The 13,190-nt window shown below is 49.8% G+C and overlaps 1 protein-coding gene across 1 annotated transcript in view; it reads left to right on the forward strand.

Annotated features, from left to right (window-relative positions):
• The window catches only part of DDX6 (DEAD-box helicase 6), a 451,657-nt gene that overhangs the window by 130,244 nt on the left and 308,223 nt on the right, over positions 1 to 13,190 (forward strand). The window lies entirely within an intron of this gene.

The raw sequence follows: 13,190 nt of genomic DNA on the forward strand, positions 1-13,190 counted from the left end.
CGGAGTTCCCTGGCCTTAGCCATACTTTTGCTGTTATTATAATTATAATTCTTATTCATTCCCTTCCCCACCCCAACGTCGACCCTCAACCTCGACGACGGCTGGAGAAGTCATCGACCGTCGACTGCTGCACGACGGATCTGGGCCTCGGAAGGCCGCTGGCCTCGGCCCGGGCCTAGTAGGCCGCTGGCCTCGGCCCTTGCAAGTAGGGAGAGTGGGGGGGTGGTACATACTCTTCACTCTTGATATAGTTACATTTTATATACTCCTACACTTAGCAGCCCGCTGCCTTAAGGTGCGTATGGAGGGTACCCCTTTTCAATTCTGCCCCAAGTGCAATCGCAAATACCCTTTGGTCGACAGGCACGCCACGTGCAATCTCTGCTTGCCGAGGGATCACCCCGAAGCGAACTGCAGAGCGTGTAGTAGGTTTAAACCTAAGACACTTAAGGACCGTTCGACAAAGCGTTGGGCCCACCACGCCAGGCAGGAGGCCATGGCAGCGGAGGGCGCCTTCAGCGATGGCAGCAACGCCGTACTTTCGGACGGCGAGGGCATTATGGCGTCGAAAGACAGCCAACGAGCGCAGGTCCCCGACCTCGGAAGGTCGTCCGGCAGGGCGGCTATGGGGAAGACCCCCGGCGACGCAAGCGCTACACACCTAACACACACTAAACACACTAAGACCAACCGGACCTCGACGACGTCGACTTCCCGGAAAGAGGCACAAAAAGAACGGTCCGACTCGGTGTCCTCTGGGCGCTCTCGATCGAGATCACCTCACGACGCAAGGCAATCATCCACTCTTGCCAAGAGTGCCTCGCTACACACATTAACGGAAGTTCGATCGTCGGGAGACGAAGACGACTTCCACCCCCAGGCCGCGCTCCAAGATACCGAGACCGCGGTTAACACCAGTGAGGCCCCACGCCCGAAGCACACAGATACCTCTCCAGACCCTCGGCGCCAGGCGTCGAAAGTCTCTGGGGCCTCCAAGGGACAGGGAAAACATTTTTCCACGCACGGGGAGGGGGGGGAAACAGCGGAAAGCACAGCCTTCCACCCCTGTAAAGCCATCCTCTCACCCTAGGCAGACAAGCAAACACATGTCTACCCTTGAAAAGTCCCATAAATCACCACCTGCTAAAATAATACCCTGTTCCAGGGAATGGTCCAGTGAAGACATAGACAGGGTTATGTCTAGGATGTCTTCCTTGGCTGATTTTTATGATAAGAACCCAGAACACTTTCTTTCATATAACCCTCAAGGGGCCACACCCTCAGGCTCCTCCGATCCTATCCCGCTAAATAAAAAGCCCCGGTTCGAAAGACCTGAACCCTTCGAGGTTCAGCCTTACTCCACTCCATATTCTACTCCACTCCCCAGTTACCAGGGACAAGTTTTCCCTGAAGAGGACCAGGAGTTTGAAATTATGGAAGAACAAACCGGGACAGATTACTATGCAGAGGATGAGGACCTGGAGGAGGGAGAAGATGAGCAGGAAAATTACAGAGTAGATTCCCCAGTACAAAGCGAAGCCCCAGTTACTGACTCTCCAGTTGATAACCAGCCCCTCCTTAACGAGGTTCTCGCTCGAGCAGCGGAACACTTCCACATCGACACCCACGGTGTACAGGAGGAAAGGGACTTCGCGGAGGAGTTTGTAGGAGAGAGAAGACCGGTCGCTCAGACCATCCCTATCCTTAAATCCATCCAACGAAGAATAGATCCTTCCCTGGTGAATCCGAACCTCACCAGAGCTGTCAACCCCAGAATTGAAAAGATTTTCCGGGCAGCCCAGTCTGACCCTCTGTATATAAGGGGACATCTTAAACCAGATTCCCTAGTGGTTACCAACACTAGAAAAAGGGCTGGCACGCCCTTATCTTCATCAGAAGCTCCTCCCGACAAGGAGAGCAAAAAACTTTACGGGTTTGGCAGGAAGGTAGCCTCAACGTCCGCCTACCAGGCAAGGATTGCGAATTCCACCACCCTGTTGGCTAGTTACAATTGCCATCAATGGGAAGAAGTCGCGGCGCTCATTGCCTCTGCTCCAGAACCGTTAAAGGGCCAGCTGGCTCGGATCTCGGCAGAGGGGAGAACCGTGTCTGGTTGCATTTTAAAAGCAACTTTCGACGCCGCTGACAACGCAGGGAGATTGATAGCAGAAGGTACTGTTATCAAAAGACATGCGTGGTTACGGCAGTCGGGATTCAAGACAGAAACCCAGGCTTCTTTAATAGACAAGCCAGTGGAACCCGACCTATTGTTTGGGAAAGCGGTCGAAGACGCACTTAAAAATGCCAAAGATGAATATGAGACTCTCAAATCCCTTGGCCAGCTTACCAACAAACCCCCTAACCAGAGGGGGAACAGTAATTTTCGTCGCCCACGCGGCCAAAATTCACAAAGAGGCAACTATGCCCAGGGACAGGGTACACAATGGAATAACAACCAGCAGTCTACCCAGAGTTACGGCAGGGGTAACAAGAGAGGTCGTGGAAGAGGCAGAGGCAGCCCCAACAAGGGAGGTGGCACGCCTCCACCAAAACAGTGACGCTCAGTTCAGGGTCCCTTGCCACGCAACCCCAGTAGGGGGGACGCATTTCCACCTTCACCCAGGCTTGGGAAGGGATCACCTCACAGATGGGTGCTGTCAACAGTATCCGCAGGATATTGTATAGAACTACTGCAGCGTCCCCGGAACCATCCTCCACGACAAAGAGTGCACTCCCTAGAGCATCAAAGGATCCTTCTCGAGGAGATCGCCATTCTGCTAGAAAAGGACGCGATAGAACTCGTCCCAGGACACCAGGTAAACAAGGGTATCTATTCAACTTACTTCCTTGTGCCAAAGAAAGATTTGACAATGCGCCCAGTATTGGACTTACGGCCTGCCAACAAGTATGTCAAGCCCCAAAAATTCCGTATGACCATGCTACAAGAGGTAATCCCCCTCCTAAAAAAGGGGGATTACATGGCAACCTTGGATATGAAAGATGCTTATTTTCATATTTCCATGCTCCCAGCGCACAGAAAGTACTTGCGCTTCAAGGTAGACAGTCGCCACTACCAATTCAAGGTACTGCCCTTCGGGATAGCTTCAGCACCAAGGGTATTCACCAAGGTACTGGCGGTGGCGGCTGCACACCTACGCAGGGAAGCAATCCCGGTGTACCCTTATCTGTACGACTGGCTCATAACGGGGGAAACCCCAGGAATTTGCAGGTCAAACATTCAGAGGACTATCGACCTCCTCCACGAATTAGGCTTCTCCATCAACGAGAAAAAGTCAAGTCTGGTGCCAAGCACCTCAAAACAGTTTCTAGGAGCTATCCTAGATACTCAGAAAGGATTGACCTTCCCTTCGGAAGAGAGAATTCGGAATATACTTCTGCAAATTCCGCATTATCAGTCAGGTCAACAGATAACAGTACGCAAAGCTATGCGGTTACTGGGCATGATGGCGTCATGCATTTACCTGGTCCCCCACGCGCGTCTGCGCATGCGTCCCATGCAGGAATGGTTGGCGAAACAGTGGTCTCAGGCAAGTGGTCATTGGGACGATCTAGTGGTCGTTTCGCCAACACTTGTACAGAGCTTACACTGGTGGACAAGAGAGAATCTCGCAAAGGGGAAACCCTTTTACGATCCCGAAGTACAAGCCGTGGTGACTACAGATGCATGCCTGACTGGGTGGGGAGCTCACCATCTCCACCACACAGCTCAGGGTCACTGGTCTCACTCAGTAGCCAAGAACCACATCAATCTGCTAGAGCTTCTGGCAGTATTCCGAGCGCTAAAGGCGTTCGAGCCCCATCTACTGAACTTGTCGGTGCAGATCAGGACGGACAGCACGACAGCCATGTTCTATCTGAACAAGCAAGGGGGGGACTCGTTCGCCAAATCTGTCCAAGCTTGCCCAGAAAATATGGATATGGGCACTCAAACGGAACATCTTCCTGTCATCGCAACATGTTCCAGGGGAGCTCAATTCCCTAGCGGATACTCTAAGCAGAGACTCCCTCCCAGAAGAACACGAATGGGTCCTTCACAGAGACGTAGTAGAAGATCTCTTCTCTCAGTGGGGTTTCCCCACTATAGACCTATTCGCCACAAGCGAAAACAAACAATGCCCAGGATTTGCATCCAGGTTCCCCCAGCCGGACTCCCAAGGGAATGCCCTGTGGATGAACTGGTCAGGGATGTTTGCGTACGCTTTTCCACCAACTCCTCTCATCAGGAAGGTGGTGTACAAGATGAACAAGGAATCGATGACGCTCATCCTAGTTGCTCCCATGTGGGCGAGACAACCATGGTTTCCACACCTACGCAGGATGGCGGTGTGCGAACCCATCAGACTCCCAGCCTGGTACAATCTACTGTCCCAGCAACAGGGTCAAACAGTGCATCAGGAACCCAACTCTATGAACCTAGCAGCATGGCTCCTGAAGTCATAGAGTTTGGACATCTCAAATTACCACAAAGGTGTATGGACATTCTAAAGGAGTCCAGGAAACCAAATACAAGGCACTGTTACTTTGATAAGTGGAAAAGATTCGTTATCTGGTGCCAGAATAAACAAATCAACCCGGTTGATTGCACTCCTTCCAACGTTGTGACATACATGCTCCACCTGCTGGATGCAGGGTTGGTTTTTAACTCGCTGAAAGTACACCTGGCAGCCCTCTCGGCTTACACCACATCCCAGAACAAGGTCTCGTGGTGGAAAGTACCAGTGGTTAAAGCCTTCATGGAAGGAGTAAAGAGACTTCACCCTCCTATTTCGAACCCACCGCCAGGATGGGACCTCAACGTGGTGCTAGCTAAGCTCATGGGACCCCCATTCGAACCCATGCATAAAAGTAGTCTCAAACACCTGACTTATAAAACGGCCTTCTTAGTAGCCATTACCTCCATAAGAAGGGTCAGTGAAATTCAGGCTCTGTCAGTGCAGGATCCTTTCTTTACTATCCACAAGGACAAACTGGTTTTACGCACACACCCTAGGTTCTCACCTAAATTCATATCCAAGTTCCATGTAAACCAGTCCATCGAGCTTCCGGCTTTCTTCCAGAACCCGCAAAGCTCAGCTGAGGTGAAACTACACACCCTAGATGTGCGTAGGGCGGTCCTATACTATGTAAATAAAACCAGACCGCTAAGGAAAACAGATCAACTGTTTGTCTCCGTAGCTACAGGCAGAGAGGGGGATCGCGTCTCTAAGGGCGCTATCTCGAAGTGGATTATCAACTGTATACAGCTGTGTTACTCTCTTTCTGAAAAGACTCTGCCTTTTACGCCAAGGGCCCACTCTACTAGAGGCATTGGTGCCACTCTGGCTTTCATTGCAAATGTTCCCCTCGACACCATTTGCAAAGCGGCTACTTGGAGCTCTATTCACACTTTTACTCAGCATTACTGCATTGACACTCATTCCAAGACAGATACGCAAGTGGGACAAGCGGTTCTAAGACACCTGTTTGCTCATGACCCTTCTCACATCCCACCTCCTTCTTCTGGTACTGCTCGCTAATCTATGCACAGCATGTGATCTAAGCAGATTCCACAAGCCTCAGAAGGGATACATTACTCACCGTAATCGTATTTCTGATGCTTGTATCTGCTTAGATTCACATGCGACCCACCCTTCCTCCCCTCCGAGAGAAGGCGCATGATTGCTTGTGGTCTTACCTTTCTGTCTATCTGCTTGGATTATCTGTACTCGCGCTACTCCTCATGCTTCCTCATGTCAGAAAAAATACAATCTGAGGATCCTACACGCGTGAGGGATCTTGGGTACAGTGGACGTCACACTAGGGATAGTATTACTGGCACGCCTGTGTCGACGCCCATTTTCGACTTTCGAAAAACAAACTGTAATACTCCGCAGCTTCCACTAGATGTCGGCCTATGCACAGCATGTGAATCTAAGCAGATACAAGCATCAGAAATACGATTACGGTGAGTAATGTATCCCATATCACACTACTCGGCTATGCCCTTCTTTCTCTGTACACCCCCACCGCCTCAAGACTTGCACCATTGCTCCCTCAGTTAAAGAGCTGGAACAAGGTAAAGGTAATCCAAGACCTGGCAGAAGCCCTGTTTCACTCCCTCCCCCAGAAGGACATCCACCAATAGACCTTTTCGACTCTTGGCTTCAATGTGCTTCTTCGTCTCCCCTCCTGCTCTGCCCCCCCTCCCACGCCAACTCCCCCAAGTGGTTCACCTCCCACCTCGAGGCGATCAAACCCCAAAACCATGCTCTGGATGGCGACCCACCCCCACAAAACAAATCGGCCCCTGCCCACCATCTCTAACTACAAAATTGAGATCCGCAAGGCCAAAAAAGCCTATTACAATAACAGAATATTTAACTGCCACAACAATAGCAAAAGCCTTCCCAGGATAATCTCTGAATTCCCGAACCCTCCATGCACGGCCACCCCAACACCATCTCAATCGCTGCAATTCCCTCTCTGAACACTTCCACAGGACACCCACCATCGATGCTGAACTGACCAACCCCCCCCCGCTGTCCAAGATCCAACCCATGTGCCCTTATCTCGAGTCTGGAGTTTATCAAGGTGCTGTCTGACAGCTGACATCCGGCTCCTCCGTCCCACCTCACTCCTTAAAATCTTCAACTTGTGCAGGGGAACTAGCCAGGTCCACCCTAAATAACTCGCTCACCTCCAGCATTTTTCCAGAACCCTTCAAAGTCTCACACGTCAAACCATCCGTTGACGCACTACAGACCATCTCCAACACCCGATTCTTGGCAAATCTCAACGACCGTACTGGATACTCCCACCTCAACTCCTTTGTAGAAACCAACCACCTCCTGGACCCCGTGCAATCATGTTTCCATTATCTTCACGGAACAGCATCCACACTAGTTTCCATCTGAGATGACCTTGAAGTCCCTGCAGATGCAGAAGGCTGTGCTGCCATTATTATTCTTGACCTCTCAGCAGCCTTTGACACTAAACCACACCATCCTCCTTGACGGAATACATTCCCCTGGAATCGGACTTTCAACTGGATCGCATTTTTCCTCACAAATGGACACCAAATCACTTCTCCCCCCCCTTTCTCCTCCAGTGCACGCCCAGTGATCCCCAAGGAGCCTACCAATCACCCCTCCTTTTAAACCTGTACATGGCAGCGCTGCCTCTGCGCACCCACTCCCAGAACCTCACATGCTAGAACTATGTCAATGACACAAATCATCCTGAGAATTCCCAAATCAACCTCTGCCCCTCGTGGAAAATGCCCCATTTCCTCAACTGTCTCCCTGGCCACCCTCCCTTGCACTGCACCCCCGCCCCCCACCACCTCCTCCGCCAAAAACCTTGGCTGCACTATGGGACTATGGGCTCTAAACTAACCCTGTCCCATCAAATTAACCATGTGTTGTATTCGGTTATTTATATAGCACACTTTCCCCATTTGTATGGACTCCATACGCTTTGTGATTGAAACGCCCGCAGTGACAGCAGTCAAGGTGGTGGTAGGTTCTAAGAGCTTAGATTAAGAGACGCTTGTGTGCATTTTTCGCCTGCTTAGGACTTAAGTGGCTGGTTAGCCAGCCCAAAGGTCCAGCACGTGGGTGGGCGCTGTTGGGGTTTTGGATAGTGCTATTACTGAAGATTCGATGTGTGCCCAGCTGTACTGAAGTTCTTTCATTGGTAGTCACTGTATGCTAGTGGCAGTTGAGGTACGTCAGGTTTGTGTGGATGGCTGTGCGCTGCTAGACCGGAATGGCACAGCAATAGCTGGGTTCTATGGTGCATGGACGTATGGCAATGCTTGCGGCCTGTGTCAATTTGTGGTGTAAGGTGTACGTACTGTATGCTTTAATGTAGTTCAGCTGGAGCATTTTCTTTGTCCAATGTGGACGGCATGGTCTTTGTTCGTGGTCTCTGGAGCGAAAAGTCTGAGCGGCGAGGGAGTTTATTGCGGTGTGCCTCAGCTAATGCTGCTGGTTTCCCTGCGTGATTTATTGGGTTGGAGTGTTGTCCAAGGGGTCGATAGTCTGTCAAGGTGATTCGCTGTGAATGCTGCCTGCATCTGTGCTGTGATTGGTGTATAGGAATGTTGGGTTCAGCAATGTAGTTTAGAGAGGTTTAGCGGTTCAAAAGGATGTTGGGGGGGGGGGGGGGCGGGAGCTAGGCTTTTAGGGCCTTTCTGAATTTCAGGTGATTTTCAGTATTGCGAATGTGTAGATGCTTTGATGGAAAATTATCTGCCCAGCCTGGAGGAGTTGTGAAGTGGGGTCACTAGGTGATGTGCTCTGTGGGGCCACTAGGTGATCTGTGCGATCAGTCTCCTTGAGGGGGCTGGTAGTGCAGTATTATGTCTTGAAGGAATTCCAGGCCGGTTTTGTGGATGGCGCGGTGGGTGATGCACATGGATGCAAAGGTAGTGCGTCGGCCAATCGGGAGCCACTGGAGGACTTTTAGTGTAGGGCTGATGTGTTCTCTGGGAGGTAGGTTGATGAGAAGGTGCGCGGCTGCGTTTTGGATTCTTTATCGATTCCTTATTTGAAATGCTGTAGCGCCTAGGTAGAGGCAGTTTGCTTTGTCTAGGGGCAGGACAGGATGATGGAATTGATTGCTGAGAAGCAGTGAGGATAGGTGAGGGAAAATATGCCAAAGAATCTATAGATGGAAGAAACGGGTTTTTACATACCGACATGTTGGGTGAGGTAGTGTCTATGTCCAATGTTCATCCAAGGTGTTTTTTACCACGTTTGAAGTTGCTGGTCCTAGGAATTGAGGCCACAGAATCGGTTGGGGTGGAGGGACGGGGGGCTGGGTGGGGGGGGATTAGGGGGTGGGGGTGGAAGTACTGTTTGCCTGCAAACTAAGATTTCAGTTTTCCCACGGTTGAGGATGAGGTGATTGATGCTCAATTTCCGAGAGGCGTGACTGGCTGGAGTCTTGATTTTGGGATTTTAAGGGGCAAGTATGATTGTGTGAGCGGATGATTGCGGGCAGGGGATTTAGGTAGAGCCAGTGGTGTTCTCTTCTGCTTTTAGATATGTGATCAGTTTCTTATTCCGAGGGCAGCCCTGAGGGCTTTGTTCTGAATCAACTGCAGTTTGAGGTTAGTGGCCGAGGTGCCTAGAAATAGTGCATTGCAGTAGTCTAGATAAGATCAAAGCCCTGGCTAGCGTGATGCAATTGGATGGTGTCAGGAATTGGCAGCTGAGTGAGATGAGTTTCAAGGTGTAGGATGTGGAGGATGAATGCACTGATGTGTTTGGTCAGGGTGAGGTTAGTCTAGATATACTCCTAGTGTTTTTACATGTTTGAGTACTGGGATGATGGTGCCGTCTATGTTGATGGTGGCGTAGTCTGGCTGGAGGGTGTTTATTTTGGCTTGTGAGCCCACAATGAGGATTTGTCTTTTCGTCATTGAGACAAAGGCTGTTACGAGCCATCCTGTTTTGGATTATGGAGTAGATTTTGTTTATGTTGGATATGTCTTGTGGGTAGTTCCCTGTGAGTGTGATGAGGATATGGGTGTCATCTGCAAAATTTGTGTAGATGACACCCATACCGTCCAGTGCTGAGAAGAGGAGCTTTGTGGAAGTGTTGTAGAGCGGGGGGAGATGGGCAGGAACCTTGTGACACCTATGGGGACTGGAATAGGGTCTGCCGCTTCTTTGCTTACAGACACTCTGAATGTTCGATCTGCCAGAAAGGATTTTATCCATGTGGTCCACTAGGTTGAATGCTGCAGATCGGTCCAGTAAGAGGAGGATACCGCGCTTTCCTGACTCTCTGGAGTCATTTGGATTTTAAGGTCCAATAGAGCGGTTTCCGTGCTATGGTTGGGGCGGAAACTGGATTGTCTGGTGCCAAGGAGTTGGTTCTGTTCCAAATGTGCTTGGACTTCATTGTAGGCTATTTTATCAAGGATGTTTAATGAGAAAGGGACCGTTGGTCTGTAGTTTGTGGGCACACTGGGTTCAAAGTTAGGTTTTTTTAGCAATTGGATAACCCAGGCTTCCTTAATGCTAGCTGGCACCATATTTTTGTCGAAGGATGCATTTATGAATCTTGTTATGGGTGTCAGTGCATGGGCGCATGATTTGACTACTTTAGCCTGGACGGAGTCTCCCTTACAATTGGAGGCTTTAAGCTTGGTGATGTTGAACACTAGTTCTTGTGAGACTGGTGTGAATTGGAAGGTAGGTTTGATGTTGCCATTAGTGGTAGGAGGGTGAGTGTCGGAGGCATATTTATCAGCTAGGAGTTGTAGCTGTCTCAGTGTGAGTCTGACCGGAGTGGGAGGAATGAAAGGGACACTTAATCTGTCGAATGGTGGAAAAGGAGCCTGGCCGTGCAGGCAGAGGCTTAGCCGGGGGACCCAAGAGATCAAGGTAAGAGGACAGTAGAGCATTGTCAGACCAGGAGAGAAGTGTAGTTGAGGGTTGGAGATGGGGATGTCTGCTGAGATGAGAGCATCTAAGGTGTGTCTGGCTGAGTGTGTCGGACCAGAGGGAAGAATGGTGAGGGATAGTTGGAGGTTGCAGGAGAGTCCAGGTGAATATTGAAGTCTGAGGAGAACCTTGGAGGTGGAGGCCAGAAGAGGTGAGGTCAGACCACTCCAAGAGGGAGATCGCACCTGCAGTCCTGTAGATGGTGGCAAGCGTCAGAGGATTGGAGGCACACTAACCCTACCAATGAGGTATTTGGAGGAAGAGTAGGTCTGATGGGGGAATGATGGCAGCAGGGACCCATTCAGGCAAGATCAGGGCCACTCCGTCTCCAGACCTGTTGGGCCTGGGCTTAGAGAGGATCGTGTAGCCCTCGGGAGTGTCAAAAGTAGGGACAGAGCTGAGGGTGAACAATGTCTCAGTGAGAGCAAGAATGTCAACTTTTTCCAGGAGATGGCTGTCAGAGGAGTGTTTAACAGGTGAGCAATTTGAGTGGTAGCTAGGTGAAGCTGGTTGCCACCTTTTGAAGGTCCAAGGAGGGTTACACAAAATGACCAAGGGACCAAACCTGGTTCGGTGCACAGAGTAAAACCCAAGAAGGACCTCCCAAACAAGAAATAGTGCAAAAAGAATACCAGGGCAGTTTTAACAAAATGGGCACCCATGGGTGCAATACTACAGCTGAGGATTCAGCCTGCTGTAAAAACGCACAATGGATGGAAAATTAAACCACTGCCACCAGCCATTAATTGTAGTGAGGCTAACCTGTATTTTTTATACACGAGAAGGTAGACAAAGGGGATACCAAGTAACCCCCCGCACTCCATGTGTGCTGGGTCTACAAAGAGAAAAAGGTAAGTAGTCCATTTCGCTTTACTACTCTTGGAAAGAGTAGTTTATCCAAGAGAAGGTATTTAAACAGAAATCCAAAGGACTGCTCTGACACTGCACTGAAGGTGCTGTGTCACAATACAAAAAGATGCCTATGGAGTTTGTCAGACTCCAAAACCGAAAGAAACTGAGTCCAAATCGGATACACGAGCGAGTGGGGAAAAAGGTCTCACTCTACAGGATTCAAAAAAGCTGGCGTCTCTAAGATAGAAGGGAATTAGCACAGAAATGATTCTCCCTAACACGTGAGAGCTGTGATCTAGGGCATCATTTCTCCGACCAGCTTCACTTATCTGGGCTACCCTGAGGGCATTCAACCTACAGTGCTTTGAGACCATACCAGTGATGAAAGGTGCTATAGAAGTGCCCATTACATAACCGTGCACCGGATGCCTCGCAGCGTACGGAAATGGAAGAGGGGAACCAGTGTCCCATTTCCATTCCCATGCTGACCCAGGAGGCTGGATCAGAGGCGGTTGTGCAGCAGCTGCTGAAAAATCTGGTGTGGACTGGTGGGGGCAGAAGATGAGTGGCACAGGGGGGAAGCAGCCATTGGCTTGCTTGGAACACAGGCCTGGATCGTGGATTCAGACAGACATCCGAGTAACCTGATTGGTTGGTTCCACCGCCCGGGTGCTAATAAAGAATAGTAATGAACATACAATGTGATGCCATAGGCAATACCTTTACTGAACCATACTTTAAAAACCAAATGCAATGATAAATTAGGACCACATGGCCACTTTTTCTCTGCTCATTTGACAAACTCTCCCCGCCTACCCACCCCATGTGGATTTTATGTATTGTTCAACTGCAGTGCTTATCCCCTTTCTGCTGCCCCAAGCTGTAGTGGGGAGAAGGGTGAGACCAGACCAGGTAAAGGGGGAGCGGGGGGGCGCACAAGGGAAGTGACGGGAGATTGTTCAGATTTTGGTACCTTCAAATCAGCCAACATGCAGGAATGGAGAGGACTGGGGGCAGGGGGGGGGGAATAGTGAAGTCCTTTAGAGTCAGTGCATCGATATTGGAACCTGACAGTGTAAGAATAAGAACATAAAACGGAGGGAGGAGTTTACAGGCTGTGGAGGCAGTAAGAAGCCATGAACTGCAAAGATACCAAAGTATGGATTTCAATCAGTCTGAAATCTTACAACTGGTGCTATGGTGGAGCAAACTGCAGCCCAGAGTAACAGCAAAGTTATTTTTTATTTTCTTTCCTTCACAAGACTAGAGGCTGTTTGTGTGGGTGTGGTGAGAGGGAGTTCTCGTGACTGGCTCCACCAGAGCTGATGGAGCATTTCCTGAGATGCTTGTTCCTTGGAGGTTGACCATACATATTGGGCAGTTCAGGATCTTAAAGTTCTTGTGGAAGGATATCGTCTTCAGAGGGTGGCAACGTATTCTGGAGCTTTGACGTTGAGAATTGTAGATGAGGCGTACAGGTGTATAGGTTTGACATCTCCATCCACTTGCCTTCCAAATCTAACTGCTTGGATATTGGTGAAGTCTGTCAATAGACACACGTCATTAAGAAAGACTAAGTGTTGGCAACGTGGACTTGGGCACATAAATATCTTTCAAGGATTGAGTCTTAAACTGGTGGCAGTAACCTAAACTGGTGGCAGTAACCACCAAGAGATGTTAATGCTCAAACTAAATTTGAGAAGACTCCTCTTGCCAGTAGTGCCCTGGTCTCTGCTTCTTAGCTGCAAATTGGCAGGTACCCAAACATGCAAAAGTAAAGATCACTGCTGGTGAATAATTGCCAACAAGTTGGGGCATGATTTGTTTAGCTTTTACTCCTTACAAAGGACAATATGCCATGGCACCATCCCAACACCATTG

This window comes from Ambystoma mexicanum, chromosome 9 (genome assembly GCF_040938575.1).
Source record: "Ambystoma mexicanum isolate Mex_15411 chromosome 9, UKY_AmexF1_1, whole genome shotgun sequence".
NCBI lineage: Eukaryota > Metazoa > Chordata > Amphibia > Caudata > Ambystomatidae > Ambystoma > Ambystoma mexicanum.